This window comes from Eumetopias jubatus, unplaced genomic scaffold (genome assembly GCF_037043125.1).
Source record: "Eumetopias jubatus isolate StellerSeaLion01/CBP00866 unplaced genomic scaffold, mEumJub1_p1.0 scaffold_12, whole genome shotgun sequence".
Lineage (NCBI taxonomy): Eukaryota > Metazoa > Chordata > Mammalia > Carnivora > Otariidae > Eumetopias > Eumetopias jubatus.
In genome coordinates this window covers 90,928,652-90,945,953 of record NW_028274818.1, presented here as the reverse complement: position 1 = coordinate 90,945,953, position 17,302 = coordinate 90,928,652, and positions in this window count along the sequence as shown.

Below are 17,302 nucleotides of genomic sequence, written 5' to 3'. Positions count from 1 at the left end.
ATGAATTTGGTTAAGGATGGGGTTTTGAGGGGGGTTTATTTACCAAAATGTTCAAAGTTCAAAACTGTGATTAAAGATCTTCTCCCAAAGGTAACCCCTCGGGAGCCACAGGAATAGCACCAACTAATAAAACATGATGAATTCATGTTTGAAGAGCCTGTAGAGACATTGATGGACGAATGACATGAGACCCACAAGATGGTTTAGAAATTAGTTCATATGCAAATATCTTTAACACCAGTCCCTTGTCATTTACATACTCAATAGTTAAATTTAGACTATTTGAAAGTGGCTCAGAGATGTAACAGTTGTGACATCTTGGGGCAGGAACTCAACTCACACATACCATGAAGCTGGAATACCAAAGTCGGGAGACAGTGAGTGGGTGAAGTGACCGCTCAACATCTACTTGGCATGTGCACAGTAACTCATATGAGGGGACTTAAAAGCTCTCCAACTGTGGATGTTGCTAACGGAAGTGCAGAGGTAGAGTAAAGAAACAGCATGTGCAGATTTGAGGGTACCCAAGACTAAAGCTCTAGCAGCTGACAAGTGATTACTATAGTCCATCCATGTCAACAAGCACAATGGCTGCCTTGGAGACCAATTTTCCAAATGTATAATTAAGGTAACAGAGGTACTAGTGTGCCATCTTGAGGAAGAAGATGGGTCTTGGATGTCTTCTCCCACCTGTAGTTCAAGAAGCCACCTCTTCATCATCTCAGGCAGGCTCATTCCACCCATCCTGTCTTCAGTGTAGGTTGGCTTTTCCTTCTGCATCTTTTTTCTATATTTATGGCACCACTGTCGTCTTAGTTGCTGAAGTTTCAAACCTCAGCCTTGGCTCCTACGTCTTTATCCTTTTTATCTCTTCTCTTGCCATCATTATCCTCAGGGTCACCACAATTCCATAATCTTCTGGCTATGATTCCTCAACCTTTTTGTGGGATGTGACCATCACTTCCATTTCACTTGAGTTATTCATGAGCCTGGCCAGGTCTTGGATCTTTGTATTACCTTGAGTCTCTCCTCCTCCAAGAACATCATTATGGAAATCCATTGGGAAAATCCTCTACCTCCGCTCTGTTACCAATATCTACTCCTACAGCAGCTTGTGCTGATTTTTTCCTTATCACGTGAAACATGTGAGATTAACTGTTTTGACTCTTTTCTCTTGTCTTAAAGCAAACCAAGATCTGTGTGTTTCCTCCCAGAAAGGAGAGAGATACGCAATAAGGAAGGGAAAAATGTGTCTGCAAATCTGCAGCTTAAAGCCCCATGTGTTTAAAAATTATTCTTGTTTGCCTTTTTTTCCCTATAAAATGTATAGTGAATCTTATCCCTTAGTATTCTACATCAGATCAAAGAAGCCTGTGTTTGGATGGCATCAATGAAAGAGGAGGGGACCCTCACTCCTCACTGCTCCAGAACAAAGCTCAGATGGAAACTGGGTTGATCACTCTGAAACCTGCTCTATCACCAAAGGAACCATAGCAGCTCTGGGGCTGAGGTCTGCCCTGCCTACAGCCAGAAGGTAGGACTAGTGTAGCTTATAATACCTGAATAATACTTGGCAGTGGACTTCATAGACAGTGAAGGGATTGATAAACACTTTAACCAGTTTTATTCTTTGAGCATCTCACAACTTTTATTTCATTTCCATCAGATGGAATGAAAGTATGGTATTGACCAGGGAGAAGATGTAATTTTAATGTTGACTAACCTTAAACCTTGTGTGAATTCTGAGGTCCTCCCCACTGGTCACAGGAACTTCTTTCACCTCGTCATCTCTATTTTCCCCCAGAATCTGTTGTCTGTAGAGCCCAGGGGACTCCACACCCATGCCCCTCTGGTCTGGCCTGTTTAGCCCAGTTCAGCTGCTTCACTGGTTCCTCATGAACATCCCTGACACCCTTGCCTCTATGAACTTCCATCATCCCCACCTTCCCATCCTTAGATGCACCACCCATTACTCCCTTCAATATCTAGAATATCACATAACCCTCAGTTGTTTGTTCTTTATCTACTGGGTCCTTTGACCACTCTAACATCTCGATCCTTCACTGATTGCCCACAAAATGTATTCTGAAGGGACCTCAAACCTATTCTACTCGGATCAAGGTCCATATTCTATTCCCACTGCCAAACCCTGCAAAATCATATTTTGTGGGGAATAAGTCCATTCAGGGTGAGTTTTCTCAAAATTTCTTTTTACTTATACCACATTTATATTTATATTTGCCTTTCTCTTTTGGTTTTCTTCTTGCCTCAGATAAAGAAATTTCCCTCTGCCTTATCTAAGAAAGGTGAAAATACTTGGGAGGGGATGGACCATATTACCCCATTGAGAACAGAAGACCCCCCACCCTCGCAGACCAAGAGCATGACCTTAGGAGGCATTTGTAAAGTGTTCATGACCCAATATTTTTTGTCCTGTTTGTCTCTTTGCCCATTTTCCTGTTGACTTGTTGTACTTACTTTTTCAGACGTTCTCTTTATTTATTAAGGTGGGGGAGATGGCAGAGAGGGCCATGCTAATTACACATGGCCCTTTCCTTCAGAATCTAAACCTCCCCCTTAATAAACATAGAGATGAGACACTGTTTCACGGAGCTCAGAATTTAGTGGGAAAGGTGGCGTATAAAATACAATGCAGCCAAAGTGCAATAATGGATGTCTACTCAAAGTACACTTGGGACACCATGAAATGATGAACTCATCTGGGGGTGGACGCAGGAAAGCATTACAGACAAGGAACCGCTGAGCTAGGTCTTAAAGAATTAGTGGTTCAGTAGATATGTGGGGAGGTAGCCATGAAGTATTTGTTATATTAGGAAATGAAGGGCATACCACACAGAGAGAAGAACATGTGCAGACAGAGTGACAAAATTTAACCAGCTCGGTCTCTTCAGCAAATGTGCAGCCTCAGTCTAGCTAATCAGGTGGAAGGCAGAGTGGCAGTAAATGCGTCCAAGGGCTCAAAACATAAAATAAAGAATTTACCAAAGAAAAATTAGATAAAGGAGGGGTGCCCGGCTGGCTCAGTCAGAAGAGCGGTGACTCTCGATCTCGGGGGCATGAGTTTAAGCCCCAAGTTCGGTATAGAGATTACCAAAAATAAATAAATAAATTTAAAAAAATTAGATGAAGGATAAAACCAAACAAATACTGGCTTAAAAATCATAAAAACAGGGGGCGCCTGGGTGGCTCAGTTAGTTAAGTGTCCAACTCTTGATTTTGGTTCAGGTCATGATCTCAGGGTTGTGAGATGGAGCCTGGTGTTGCTCCATGCTGGAAGTGGAGCCTGCTCAGGCATCTCTCTCTTCCTCCCCCTCTGTCCCTCCCCACCCACTCACACACGTTCTCTCAATCAAAAAAAGAGAAAAAAACACATAAAAACAGTAGAATTAACAAATAATTCCAAGAGTTGTTTCTTTAAAAAAGAAAGACCAAGGGAGGAGAGAAGACAGGAAGGGAAGGAAGCAAGGATGGAGGGAAAGAAAATGCGGTCTTGTGAGTTAATTCAAGGGGAAAAGGAACATACATGGAAAGTAGATTTATTGATTTTATATTTATCCAGGGCTTAGTACTTGCCAGAGACTGGGCTATGTGTTGGGGACAAAACAGCCGTATAAAAGTGATCTGCCGTCTGCTTTTGAGGAGCTGAGTTTCAAATGAGGAAGTACTTTTTAAACATATAACTACACAGATAAAATAAAACTACAAATCGAGAGAGGTGTGAAGGAAAAGTAAAGACTATAATGAGAGGATATAGCAAGGTCAAAAATTACCTTGCGGCTGGGGGCTGGATCATGAAAGGCATTTTGAAGATGTGACATTTAAGCCAATGTCTGGTGAAGAAGAATGAGCTAACCAGGCACAGAGTGATTGGAAGAGCAATTTAGGAAGAAAACGAAGGGCTGAAGGCAAGAAAGATCATGGTCCAGTTCAAGTAACTGGAAGAAGGTCAGTGGGGCTGGAGCTAACCAAGGAAGCAGGCAGTTACAAAGATTTATAGGTAGAGAGACTGACAGACCCAGAAGGGTGGGGGATGGGGGTCCTGGGAGGTGGGACTTTCCTTTTGAAAACTGGGATAGTCCCGGGCAAACCCGGATGAATTGGTCACCCTACTGACAGGCTTTATTAGCAGAAGAATGATACTGTGGCTGTAATCAGCACAGGCATAGTGAGGATGGAGCAAACCGAATGGATCCAAGAAATACTGGAAGTAAACTGACAGATTTTGATGACCAAATCATAGCCAGGGAAGGGGAGTAGGGTAGAGGGAATAATCCAGAATGAATGGCAGACTTTTTGCCTTTGGAAACGGTGGGATATGGATAAAAAAGGGATGAATACACAGATGACATGACTTTTGTTCTTCGCATCAACTGGTCAAATCAGAGCTTTGTATTTGATCACCGGTGAATAAGCAGGAATACATTTTGGAACCCTCCACCTCCTCCATCCTGGGGCTTGAGACAGACCCTGGGCCAGGAAGATACCGCAGTGTGCTCAGGAAAGAATTTGGAAGTCAGTTTTAGCTTTTAAAGAAGGGAAGTATGCCTCACCCTAATAAGGGGGTATGACTTGACATAATGAGCCAAAGAAAACCAGAAAGCTTTTATTACAGACTGCATTCATCCTGCATTCGGATGGCACGTCAAGAAATGGATTGCTCTTGCTTCCCACCTCCAGTTCCCAGACCCAAATTTTTAACCCAGAAGAAATTGTAACTGAATTATGAAGTCCTTTCAAAACTAGATGTTTGACACATCTGTTACAGAAGCCTTATAAAGAGCACACTGGATGCCTGTAAATTTTATAATTATGTTAATTTAAACTCAAAGACACTCCTATGAATTTAAAAAAAAAATTTCCAGCTCAAGTCACAATTTGTTTCTGCCTGCCATGGAGATGTGGGGAATATTTGCTGTATGCACTAAATTCTCTCCTTTAACTGCCCATGTCAGGAGAGCAGAGAACCGGAATGAAGATGAGCACAGTAGACCGAGGATGAGAGTTTTATTGAACGTGTAGGTTTGATCCAGTTCAGAGGCACAATCCCAGTGAAACCTCAGGCAGGCAGCTAGATGGGGGAAAACTTGCTCACACCCCAAATGGAAGGATGCTTTCCTTGGACTTGGGAGCAGAATGCCAGGGCTGGGATGGGCCGCCAAAATCAGTCAGCCCATCTTACATCCATCGTTTGTTTGTCATGAGTTCATACAGTCATTCATTCATTTAGTAAGTATTTATTGAGCACTCCCTGTTTAGGAGGCACTCTTCTAGGACCTTGGGATATGTTGGTAAACAAAACAGACACAAAGCCATTTTCTTATTGATTTTATTGATTCTAAAGGGAGGATTCAAGTAATAAACAACAAGAATATGCAATAAACCTAAAGAATCAGTAAGTTACATGGTACTGTAACAAAAGAAAAAGGAGGATGGGGTAACAGAGACCACAGGAGGGGCAGGTTGCCATCTAAAGAAGGAGGCTGAGTAGTTTGCACTGTGAAGGTGATGTTTGAATTTTTTTTTAAAGATTTTATCTATTTATTTGACAGCGAGAGAGAGAGAGAGCAAGCGAGCACAAGCAGAAGGAGCAGGAGAAGGAGAAGCAGGATCCTGGCTGAGCAGGGAGCCTGACACAGGGGCTCTATCCCAGGACCCCAGGATCATGACCTGAGCCAAAAGCAGACGCCCAACCCACTGAGCCACCCAGGAGCCCCCTGAAGGTGAAGTTTGGAAAAAGATTTGAAAGGGGTGAGAGAGTCAGCCATGGGGATCTCTAGGAGGAAAGCCTGATTGGTTTGTGGTTTTATTTTTCCCTCCAAAATAGCCCGGAGTCATCTAAAATGGAATTTTTTATCAAAGTACTCCATTGGGTGCAGAAGCTGGGTTATGGTTGTGTCCCACCCATAAGTCATGGGTCCTAGTCAATTTGTTCTATCATAGACTAAAAGTAACCCACCACCCTCACAAGCCTGTTGCTTCCAGAGCCTCTGTCTCAGCCCTCTCATGTTGTAGCATGTTGGAATATCATGCAATTGTCTTTAGGTTTTATTTCGTATATGAGGCAGGAGGGAAGCTCAAAGACTGGGGCAAACAGGGTCAAAACCTGACTCTGACACTTAACACTGTCCTTGGGTCAGTGATGTAACCGGTTTGAGTCTCAATTTCCTTATCTGTAAAGATAAGATGATAATAGCATTCTGCACGTAGTAAGCACTTAATTAAAGCTAACACTTTCTGGTGGTGCCCACGACAGTGCCATCTCTTTGGAGGCAAGGTCCCTCTTGTGTTCCATCCCTGTCCCAGTTCAGCAGTGCCTAGCATAGAGTGGAGCACAGGTATGGTTCCACGTAGAGGAACACTGTGTGTCCAAGAAACACCCAAACACAACCAAAGCCTCACAGGAGAACTCACCCTCCATTTCTGGTGGGTAAATAGCCGCTCGTCTATTCACCAACATGAGAAGTTTCAACACACACACACCAGAATTGGGTTTTATCTCCTTCCCCCACCCCCACCCCTAAATTTGTTTTGGGAAGAGAAGAGTAATCTGGTAAGGGGAAATGTGTGGCAGAGTTTTCTTTCCTAGCAATATGCTTACCCAAATTGTAGTATTTCCTGCCCTTCTGTCTTTCAAAAAGAATTCTTTATTTAAAATTAAAGGATAATAATAATAATAATGAAATTAATTCTCTGGTGTGTCAGGCTGAAAGATGAAGTTAGGATGCGATTCTATATATAGAAGGGCTTCATAAAGAGAATTGAAACTCTGATCCCAAATGCCTTGCCATATAGATGGATAAAAAGTGAGGTATCAAATTAAAAAAAAAAAAAACGTTTCCCAACTCACCTCTCTGACTGCATTTTAGAGTTTCAGAATTAGACCAGCAATGGTGCTCAGACTGTTAGTATGCATTAGTCTCTGGTTGCCAATGTGCAGGTCCATCATTTCCAGCCCCTTCAGGATGTCGCAGTAGGAACCAAGTGGTTATGACATGCATCATCTCTGAGCCTCTTAAGGTTGTGAGACCATGGGTGGAGATCACATTCTGGGCTGAGGAAAGTGGCAATATGATCATTCTTGCTGTGAGCTGGTTTGGGTACCAATGTTAAGCAAAGAGGTCATTGTTATCTGACACTATTCTATATTCAGGGTAGGCAAACTATGGTTCCTAGACCCAAGCCACCCTATTTCTTGTTTGCATAAATACGGTTTTATAAATAAATGTTACTGTTGGTTGTAGCAATGACTCCTCATTTCACAGTGGCCTCCTGGCCTATCAGCTGAACAAAATCCTACCAGCTTTCTGCTTTCCTGGTGGAAGTCCATGGACTGGAACAAAGGTTAGCAAATTCTGGCCCACTGCTTATTTTGTCAATAAAGTTTTATTGGAACACATCCATGCCCATTTATTTATATGTCATCTGTGAGTGCTTTCAAGCTATCACGGCAGAGTTGAGTAGCTGCAACAGGGGCCTGCAAAGCTTAAAATATTTATTATCTGGTCCTTTACAGAAAATGGTGCCAATTCTCCTTCTACATGAATGAAGTTTCCTGAAGATTTGTTGCCCAGGGGAGGTTGTGAGAGAATTAAGTCATCACCTAGACATGGCAGTAGACACCTGCACTTATGCTCTGAGGCATCTGGGGACCAGCCTTAGACCTCGAAGCAGCAATCTTGTAGTAGCAGGAAGACATCATCTCTCACACTAAATTAAGGATGCTAATGTGAAATTGACTGGTTTTGTTTTCTCTGTATTTAATTTTTAAGTTTCTTTGGTTTTAGAGTTGTATAAGAATAAGGTATTTTTTACCAAGATGTCTGTCTGTAAATACTTAATTTACATTTGAATACAAATAATTTAAGCAATGCTAGAGCTCCTGGAGAAATTTTGTGAGAGGATCTGTTACTTGGGTTTGAGAAACACTGGTGAGGTGTCTTTTTCCTCAGACCTTCACACTGGTTTCACTGCCCTCTGTTTTCTCTCTGGTCTGATTAATTAATTAACTAATAATTAAATATTTTATTTACTTATTTTAAGTAATATTTATGCCCAACATGCAGCTCGAGCTCACGACCCTGAGATCAAGAGTTGCACGCTCCCTGGACAGAGCCAGCCAGACCAACCTCTGCTCTGATTTATAGCCTTTAACCAGGGTCCAGAAAACTTTTTCTGTAAAAGGTAGTGAATATTTTAGATGATCTCTGTTGTTTAGCATGAGGCATAAACAAATGGGTGTGGTTCGGTTCCACTAAAACTTTATTTGAAATTTGAATTTCATCTAATTTTCACATGCCATGAAATATTCTTCTTCTTCTTTTGGTTCGTGTTCAACCCCCTAAAAATGCAAAAAAAAAAAAAATTCTTAGCTCACGAGACATAAAATAAAAAGATGAGGAACTGGATTTGGCCCACAAGACTATAGTTTGCCAACCCCTGTCCTTATGATCAATGAATGCATCATTTTAAAAAGTCGATTTTATTTTGTTCCTGCTTAGAAATCTACACTTGAATCCATGTTTGTTTTGTTTTATAAGATTAAGTCCATTCACCTAGGCATAACATTCCAGGCTTTAGGATGTTTTTCCAATCCCATTTTCTTCCACACTCCTCCATAAATTCTATGCTCTGAACACATTGAACTTATCCTTTTTCCCTGCTATTCTGAGTTTTTTCCCCCCATGTCATCTTGCCCTTTCCATGTGGTTTTATCAGTCCAGAATGCACTGACCCTCATTCTTCACCTGGCAAAGCCCTGAATTTTCTTCCTAACCCCGTATCTCCTGTACATCCTAGCTAGCAGCTCCCTCCACACTGTCACATCACACTCACTACCCTTATTAAAGTAGCACTTGTGATGTTGAGTTTTCGTGGTTTCTCTGAGTGTTTTGTTGTCCTCATCACATGAGCCTTTTGAGAACAGGGATCATGACAATTCAACCTTGTATCCCTAACGTCTAGCACAGTACCCTAACACCAAGTAGATGTTCAATAAAAATGTTCCTAGTGAATGCTCCAGCAATTGTTAGTAAAAGACATAACAACTACTATTTATCGAGTCCTTTTTTACACTCCAGACACTGTGCTGAGTACTTGGCATGCATGATCTGAGTTAGTATATCAGGTTCAATATGTTTTTCCCTCCCACTCTGTGTTTTTTTATTAGGTCACAGCTCCTTAATTTCATAAGATGCTTAATATATATTCAACAGTGGAATTTTAAACATCCGAGACAAGGCTGATGGAGGAAATAGTTCAGTCCCTCAAATCTTATTGGCTCTGCTTTGCGATTAAGGCAATCCTATCTCCTTGCCCTATGGCAGCCCCGTGCCCTACAGGAAAGAAACATTACCAAGTTCTCAGTGAAGAACAGATAAAAATAAACTGTTGGCCTTTCAACAGAATTCCTCTTCCTCTTTGTCATTGGGCAACATTAGGGGTATGCCCTCCTTTCCTGGAGTTGCTAGAACATAAATGAAGCCCAAGTTGAGTCAAAGAGGGCCCCAGGGACCTGATTGTGCATTCTCCTCCTGGCTGAGGAGGGAGAGTCCCTTTGTTTGGCAGTGAATGCTTTCCAAATTTAGAGTCCTTAATGACTCTTCAACTGCATTACATCCTGAGGATAATTAGTAATGTTGCTGCTCAGCTGTTCAGCACCAATCAATCAAAGAAGATACACAAAACATGCAATAAATCCAGAATCTGAATCCATTCCAGGGGAGGAAAAGACATCTCCTTCAAGGTTCAATAAAAGAAGTCCATCCTTCTGGGGAATATATTTAGAGGGGCAAAGACTAAGTAAATAAGAGGACTTGTCAGCTTTTGTGCAATCATGACTCATGCTTGTCTCGTTTGTGAATGGTGCAAGAGAAATGGGGGGAAAGTCTTCATGATGAAACATTATAAAGTACAAAGCAGGTGAGATACTGAATTTTTCTGTAAACTTGGGATAGCTCCACCTTTTCTAGTTCCTGGTTCCAAAGCTACTTCGCAGAAATGTCCACAGCTCTTCCCTCGCCCACAGACCAAGTGGTGTTACAGCAGGACCTTGGCAGGAAGACTCATCCATAAACTGAATGAAGACACCGGACATCCAAAACTTTGGGGATGTTGCTGAGCAAGGTTGAGAAAGATGAGTGTGGAGAGCTGCCCAATGGACGGGGTGACATGAAGGCAGGGGTGGGTTGGTGGAAGGATGATGGGAGGAGAAGTCGTAGAAAAATGTGTGCATCCAACTGTTTTAATAAAATTTCCTGTGACAGTCAGAGTGATATTGGCAATGGTGTAGAGTGAAGGGGTGGGGTCCAAAAGAGCTTTTTGTGAGATTGTGTTTGTTGGGTAGAAGAGATTCATCTATCTACATTTCAAAAGGATTCTTGATGGCCATCACTGATCTGTTTTCTGTCCTCTGAATTTCACCTTTTCCAAAATGTCATATACATGGGACCATACTGTGTGCCCCGTTCCGAGTCTGCTTTTCTGTGCTTGGCAAAATGCATTTCAGATTCATCCATGTTGTGTGTATCAACAGTTCAATCCCTTCTAATTGCCGAGTGGTAGCCCCTCATAGGGCTGTGCCACAGTCTCTATACCCATCCGCCAGCTAAAGGGCCATTGTGTCATTTCCCGTCTTCACAATTATGAAGAGAGCTGCAGGCAAGCGTTCAGGTGCAGGTTTTTGTGTGTACATAAGCATTCCTTTGTCTTGGGAAAATACCCAAGAGTGGGATAAGCTGAGTCGTATGATAATTGTATGTTTAATTTTATAATAAACTGCCAACCTGTTTTCTCAGTGAGCTGTGCCATTTTGCCAAATGTAATTTTTTTCAAAAATTAGTGAATTGAAATTTAAATTTAGCAAAAGCCAAAGGCGAGGATCTGGTAGAGAGAGAGAGAGAGAGAGAGAGAGAGCAGAGGTAAAGAGTGGAGCTGGGGACAGATGAATCTTAAAGTTTCCAGAACGAAGAAGGGAATGGGATCCAGAGACAGGAGGGGAAGCTGCCCTCACACGAGGAACACCAACTTCCTTGTGCAGAGAGGAGAGAAGGTGGGAAGGTTGGTGCAGATGTTAGCCTGTGAGCCGAGTTGAGAGGAAGTTCCCATCTTTGAAGCAGAAGTGAGTGAAAGGGGAAAGGAGATGGAAGGCTGTGAAGAGTGGAGAAGATTTAAAGCAGTCTTTGCAGAGTGGGAAGAAGCAAGCTGCCAGGAGGAATGTCATAAGGTGTCCCCGCAGAGCTGGGCTGGTCTTCAGGGATGCCGAGCTCCTTGTTTGAAGCAAATGAGTTTATGATGTCAGCTGGAGAGTAACCGAAGTGCTGGATAAGTAATCCCAGGCTGGACACACAAGGAAGTGAATTCAGGAGGGGATGGTAGATGGAAGGAAAGCAAAAGAGTTGTTTCAGTTGTCAAGCTATTGTCTCACTTTGGAAGTCACCTGAAGCTGGGATTGGTACTCTGCAAATGACATTTCTGCATGACCAGCTGGCTTCCCATTTCATTTTGCTGAGAGGGGTGGGGAGATGGGGGGAGGGGAGAGGGAGAGGGAGGGAGACTGAGAAGGAGAGAAAAGAACAATAACAAGAACAAGAACTAGAAGGAGGGAGGGAGATAAAAATAGAGATAGAAAGAGAAAGATACAGAGAGAGGGAGAGAGAAGAAGGAGGAGGATGAGGAGAAGGAGGAGGAGGGGGGGAGGAAGGAGAGGGGGAAGAGGAGGGGGGAGGGAGGGAAAGAGGGGGAAGGAAAGGAAGAGAGGTCAAAATAGAGATAGGGAGAGAGAGAGAGGAGGAGGAGCTAGCATATGATGGCGTGGCGTCTTCCCATCTTCCCCTTGGCAGTGCCACCTGCCTCCTGAAGCAGCAGCTGAATCAGATCTGCAGCTTTCCTGACACTCTCAAAGACAGAAGCACCAGCCCAGGGCCCGCCTCTGAGGTCTGGGAACTAGCACCATGGGTCCCCTCCTCCAAGCTCTGTGTTTCAGCGATTCCAACTCCCTGCCTTTGTCCCCCCTCTTGCTAGTGGCGCTGGCTGCTCCCCACAGCTCTACCTTAAAGTTAGGGCGAGTTTTCCCTTTTTGGTTCTTTGGTACCATTTAACACTTGTAACAATTCACTTCTTTCTGTTCCAATAACTTGTGTGCTTTCTTTCTCTTGAATGGGCCTTGGGGGATCCAGGAGACATTGAACTAGAGATGCCTAAAAAGTGAAAGAACAATAGTAATGGAAGTAAGTTGGAAGGATAGAGGTCTGAATGCTTGAGTTTGTCATTTAGAAGAGGGAAGAGTTTGGGAGTGACGACAAGGCAGAGGGTGCCTCGGGCAGAGGGTGGATTGCTGAGATGGAGTGGAGGATAAGGCTTTTAGAGGAGAAGTCACTGACCTGACATGCCTCGCATGGCCACCAAAACCAGCCCAGATGATGACAAGGGCTGGGACAGAATGGGAAAACGTGGGCCAAGAATTCAATAAGCAGAAGGTGATCAAAAGGTACAAACTTCCCGTTAGCAGGAAGTAAGTACCGGGATGCAAGGTGCACAACGATGACCACAGTTCCCACAGCTGCAGGTATATTGGAGAGTTGTTAAGAGCATTCTCATCACAAGAAAAAGAAAACATTTTTTCTCCCTTTTCTGTTTTTGTATCTATAAGATGTGATGCCTGCTGACCACACTCATTGTGCTAACCATTTCACAATATGTGTACATCAAGTCACTACGCTTGTACCCCTTAAACCTACACAGTGCTGTGTGTCAACTATATCTCACTAAAATTGGGGTCAGGGTCGAGAAGTAAATAACTAAAGAGGCAAGTCTAGAATGTCACTAGATGAAAGGGATTTGGAAGGAATAAGGTGTCGGGATTGAATGACCTAAGCTTCAGAAGAATAGTTGTTTTTTGTTTGTTTGTTTGTTTTTCCTTTAATGAGATGAGTTTATAAAATTTTACTGAGAGGTCTGCAAAGATTTAAGCAAATGAAAAATAAACATCTAAACCCTGAATAGACTCAATTACTTCCAATTATCTCTGATCTTAATCCCTTTAACCTTGAAAATAGAACTTCCCATTATTTTACTAGCAAAAAAAGGGGGTTTATTTGGGAATAGTTGAGAATCACAATCCGGAACTCCGACACAGGCCTAAAACCATAAACAATTCTGGAAAACACAGCAGAGGAATGCTCTTTTATAGGAGAAAGCAGGAGGAGCAGTTGTAAACTGAAAGCCCATTGGAGGAAACTGGGAGTTCAAAGTGTAGTGGCTTCTCATTGGCTGAGCCGTGACTGTCTCTCATCGGCTCCACTCCTGCCAGCAGAGTAGGAAACCTTCCTTCCAACTGCTGGGATGGTAAAATAGTATCCACCGCGTGGTCCAAAGCGCCTCTCTTCCTGTGGGGTCTGCAATTGACTGGTGCTGGACGTGAAAGTTCCCCATGCCTGCCTCCCAATTCCATTCTAAATGAGGTTTCCTTTTATTAATTTTCACAATCCCAAATGGACTTCTTTTAGACCTCGATGCTAAATTTCTAATTCTCATCTATAAGAATATCATGCCAGAAACAGAGAATAGAGTTTTGAGGGGGGGAAAGGGTAATGAGCATTCAACAGATATTTATGTGTATTATAAAGCTAAATTATGAAACAGTAAATTGAGGATCCAAGAATACGTGATCAATGGAACAGACCAGAGAGTCTAGAAATACCCCAAAGAAAATTATATGGAAATTTAGAATATGATAAAAGTGCCATTTCACATTTGGGGAATAATAATCTGGAGATAATTGCTTAACCGTTTGGAAAAATATATTGGACTTATATCGCTGAATACATAAGGGGAAAAAAAACTTTCTTATTAAGTTACAAAAGTAAGGCTAATAATCAGTGGAAACTTAGTCTTGCTGCCTTGAACCTGATATTTTGTGTACCCTGGCAGGGGAGGGCCCTTGCCTACTGGTATAATATCCAAAGGCCCAGTCACTTGGGTCAAGGTCTTAAAGTTGGAAGTGACAGAAAGCTAAACTCAGGCTGGTTTAAGATAAAAAGAGAATTTGGCATATCCAGCTTAAAAGACCAGAGATAGATTGGGAGATGGCTCCTGAAGAGTCTGCAATTGTGTCATTAGAACTCTGTTTCATATTCTTTCCAATCTCTGGCTTCCCCTCTGTTGGCTTTATTCTCAAGTTCTACCTCTTGATGCCAGCACCTCTGAAGCCAACTTCTGCCAGACTCTGGGGCACCAGAAAACAGGTACTGTTCTCTCCCAGTAATTGCCACAAAAGTCCCTCTGATTCTCATTGGCTCAGACTGAGTCACATGGCCATTTCTGAACCAATCACTGTTACCAGGAGAATACAGAGTTTCTATTGGCCAGGTCCAGGATGCATGTCCTTCCCAGGATTCAGGTATAGAGAGACGACTCCATTCATATTAAATAGAGCTAGAGTTAGCAAAAAGGTGGTTCTCCAGTGGAATTCAGGGGGCTACTCCTAAGAGAAGAGACTAATAGATAGCTAAAAATAATGACAGCAAGTGTCTCCTACATCAACTGATATGGTTGGGGTGCTCCTCTTATTTGTATTTTGTTTACCTAAACCCCTCCCCAGTGTCTGATCATGCTAGGATACACCCAGGATATACCTGCCCTTGACCTCCTGTGGTAGGATGGAGTCCTTCTTTATCCATAAAGCTCCTCTTAAATGAGACCCAACTCCTTATCTGTAGGAATAGCCCAGAGAGCTTGGGTGTTGTGAATATTATCTTTACATTAGCAATCTTTCATTCAGCAAATATGTATCAACCATATTCAGTGTGCAAGAACTGAGCCTATAGTGGAGAATAAGGTAGAAATCAAATGTTACCTGGAAACTATAGTTCATACTGATGGGCACCACCCTTGGTGGCTGGCCTTACATTACCACCAAGAACATCCCTGTCTCTGGCTTATTGTCCATTCTCCCCTCGTCTGCCATAAAGGTTCTGAGACACATCCTTCCTGAGTCCACCTAGGTGTGAATCATTTCACACCACTATGGTGAAAGCTTCCAGTGCACCAACTGGTACTTTGAACTAATTTACCTCATGGGTCTCAATCTCTCCTTCTCATAGACATAATCGTCCAAGCCAAAGGCAAGAAAGCAGCACATTGGCTGGAATTGAATAAAAGTCAATCCATCAGCCCTGTGGTTTTAGAGTGGGCAACATTCATCCCCCAAACATTTGCAGGGCTCCTGCAGTGACCAAAGGATGGTATGCAAGGAGAAAGATGAATAAAATGTGGGCCTAGCATCCCAGGGGCTTGCCATCTAGTTGGGAAGAAAAGCATGTCCAGAAATGGCTGCAAAACCAAGAGTGATGTAATAAAAGCTATATAGTGGCATTGACAAGGAGTTACAGAAATGGAAGCATTTTCTGACGAGGTGTGAGAGGGGTCAGGATTGGAGGGGCACACAGTTGCTTTTGGTAAGTGGGCCCTGTGAGCTGAGCTTTGCAGAATGGTTGTAGTGTTTTATACTTTATCCTAAAAGCTTCACCCTTCCTTGGTGGTTCTCTGTAAACTCTGAGCTTCAGCCCCAAAATACCGGCTGCCTAGGCACAGTGGAGACACAAAACATTCTCATTAGTTAGTATTAGTTGTCTGGTGCTGTGTAACAAATTACCCCAATATTTAGTGGCTTAAAACAACACACATTAATTTTCTCATCGTGTCTGTGGGTCAGGAGTTCACAGTGGCTTAGCTGAGTGGTTCTGATTCAGGGTCTATCTGAAGGTTGTAGTCAAGATGGCAGCCAAGACCACAGTCTCTAAAGGTTTGCTGGGGATGGAGAATCTGCTTCCAAATTCACTCACGTGACTGTTAGCAGGAGGCCGTTGGCCAGATGCTTTGGATCCTCACCACATGGACCTTTCCATAGGGTTTCTTGAGAGTTCTCACAATATGTGAGCTGGCTGTCCTCGAAGTGATCTGAGAGAAAGTAAGGATGTAGCCACTGTGCTTTCTATAACTTCATCCTCAAAAGCCATACATTGTCACCTCCACTTCATTATATTCATTAAAGGCAAGTCACGAAGTCCAGCCCACATTTGAGGAGAGGGAAATTCGACTCCACCCACGTGGGAAGGAATATGAAAGAATTTGGACATATTTTGAAATCACCACAATACCTCCATGCTTTTCATTGTGTCACCTATCTGCTCTTTCAGGTAGCATGGCTCCAGAGACAAAATGGAATCTTGGGTCTACCACATACTTTCAGTGTGACCCAAAGCAAATAACCTCTCAGGCCTCAGTCTTCTTATCTACAAAATGGGGATTATATTAACAGCCACTTCATATGATTCTTGCGAGACTAAAAGAGGTAGTACATGCAAATATTCTATGGGTAATACATGTAATACACATAAATACATGAAAACACCTAGAATAGTGATTGGTACACAGTGGGTGCTCGAGGAATGTTAGCTTTTTTTTTTTTTTAAATTTTATTTGACAGAGAGAGACACAGCAAGAGAGGGAATACAAGCAGGGAGAGTGGGAGAGGGAGAAGCAGGCTTCCCGGCGAGTAGGGAGCCTGATGCGGGGCTCGATCCCAGGACCCTGGGATCATGACCTGAGCTCAAGGCAGATGCTTAATGACTGAGCCACACAGGTGCCCCAGCTTTTTTTGTTGTTGTTTTTTCAGTTGTTATCCACTCTCATCTCCACTTGGCAAACTCCTATTCTTTCTTTTTCTTTTTAAGATTTTATTTATTTATTTGAGAGAGAGAGAGAGCATAAGCAGGGGGAAGGACTGAGGGAGAAGCCTGACATGGGACTCAATCCCTGGACCCTGAGATCACAACCTGAACTAAAGTCAGATGCTTAACCAACTGAGCCATCCAGGCGCCCCACTCCTGTTCTTTCAAGACTGAATTTGAACACTTCCTCTTTTGCTAAGATTTCTAGATCTCCTGGGCAAATTTTCTTCCTCTCCCCCCAAAGGACTCTAGCATTTTGATTATTCTTATAATTGGTACTTTTCAAACTGTGGCATCATGGCTTAATTACCTGCCTGTGCCTCCTGCCAACTGGTGTGGCCCATGAGGCCAGATTTGGATCCCCTAAGAGGCAGAATCTGTGGAAGGGGAAGAGAAGCAGATTATGAGCAGCCCGTAGGAGACTCCATTTCTCACCCCAGAGTTGGGGCTGTGAGGAAAAAGAGGACTGAGTTCTTATGGAAAGTGGTTTCCCAGCCACAGCCACCTGCAGTTAACCCCAACTGCTCCCCAGGGTCATCTAGTGGGAGCTCTTG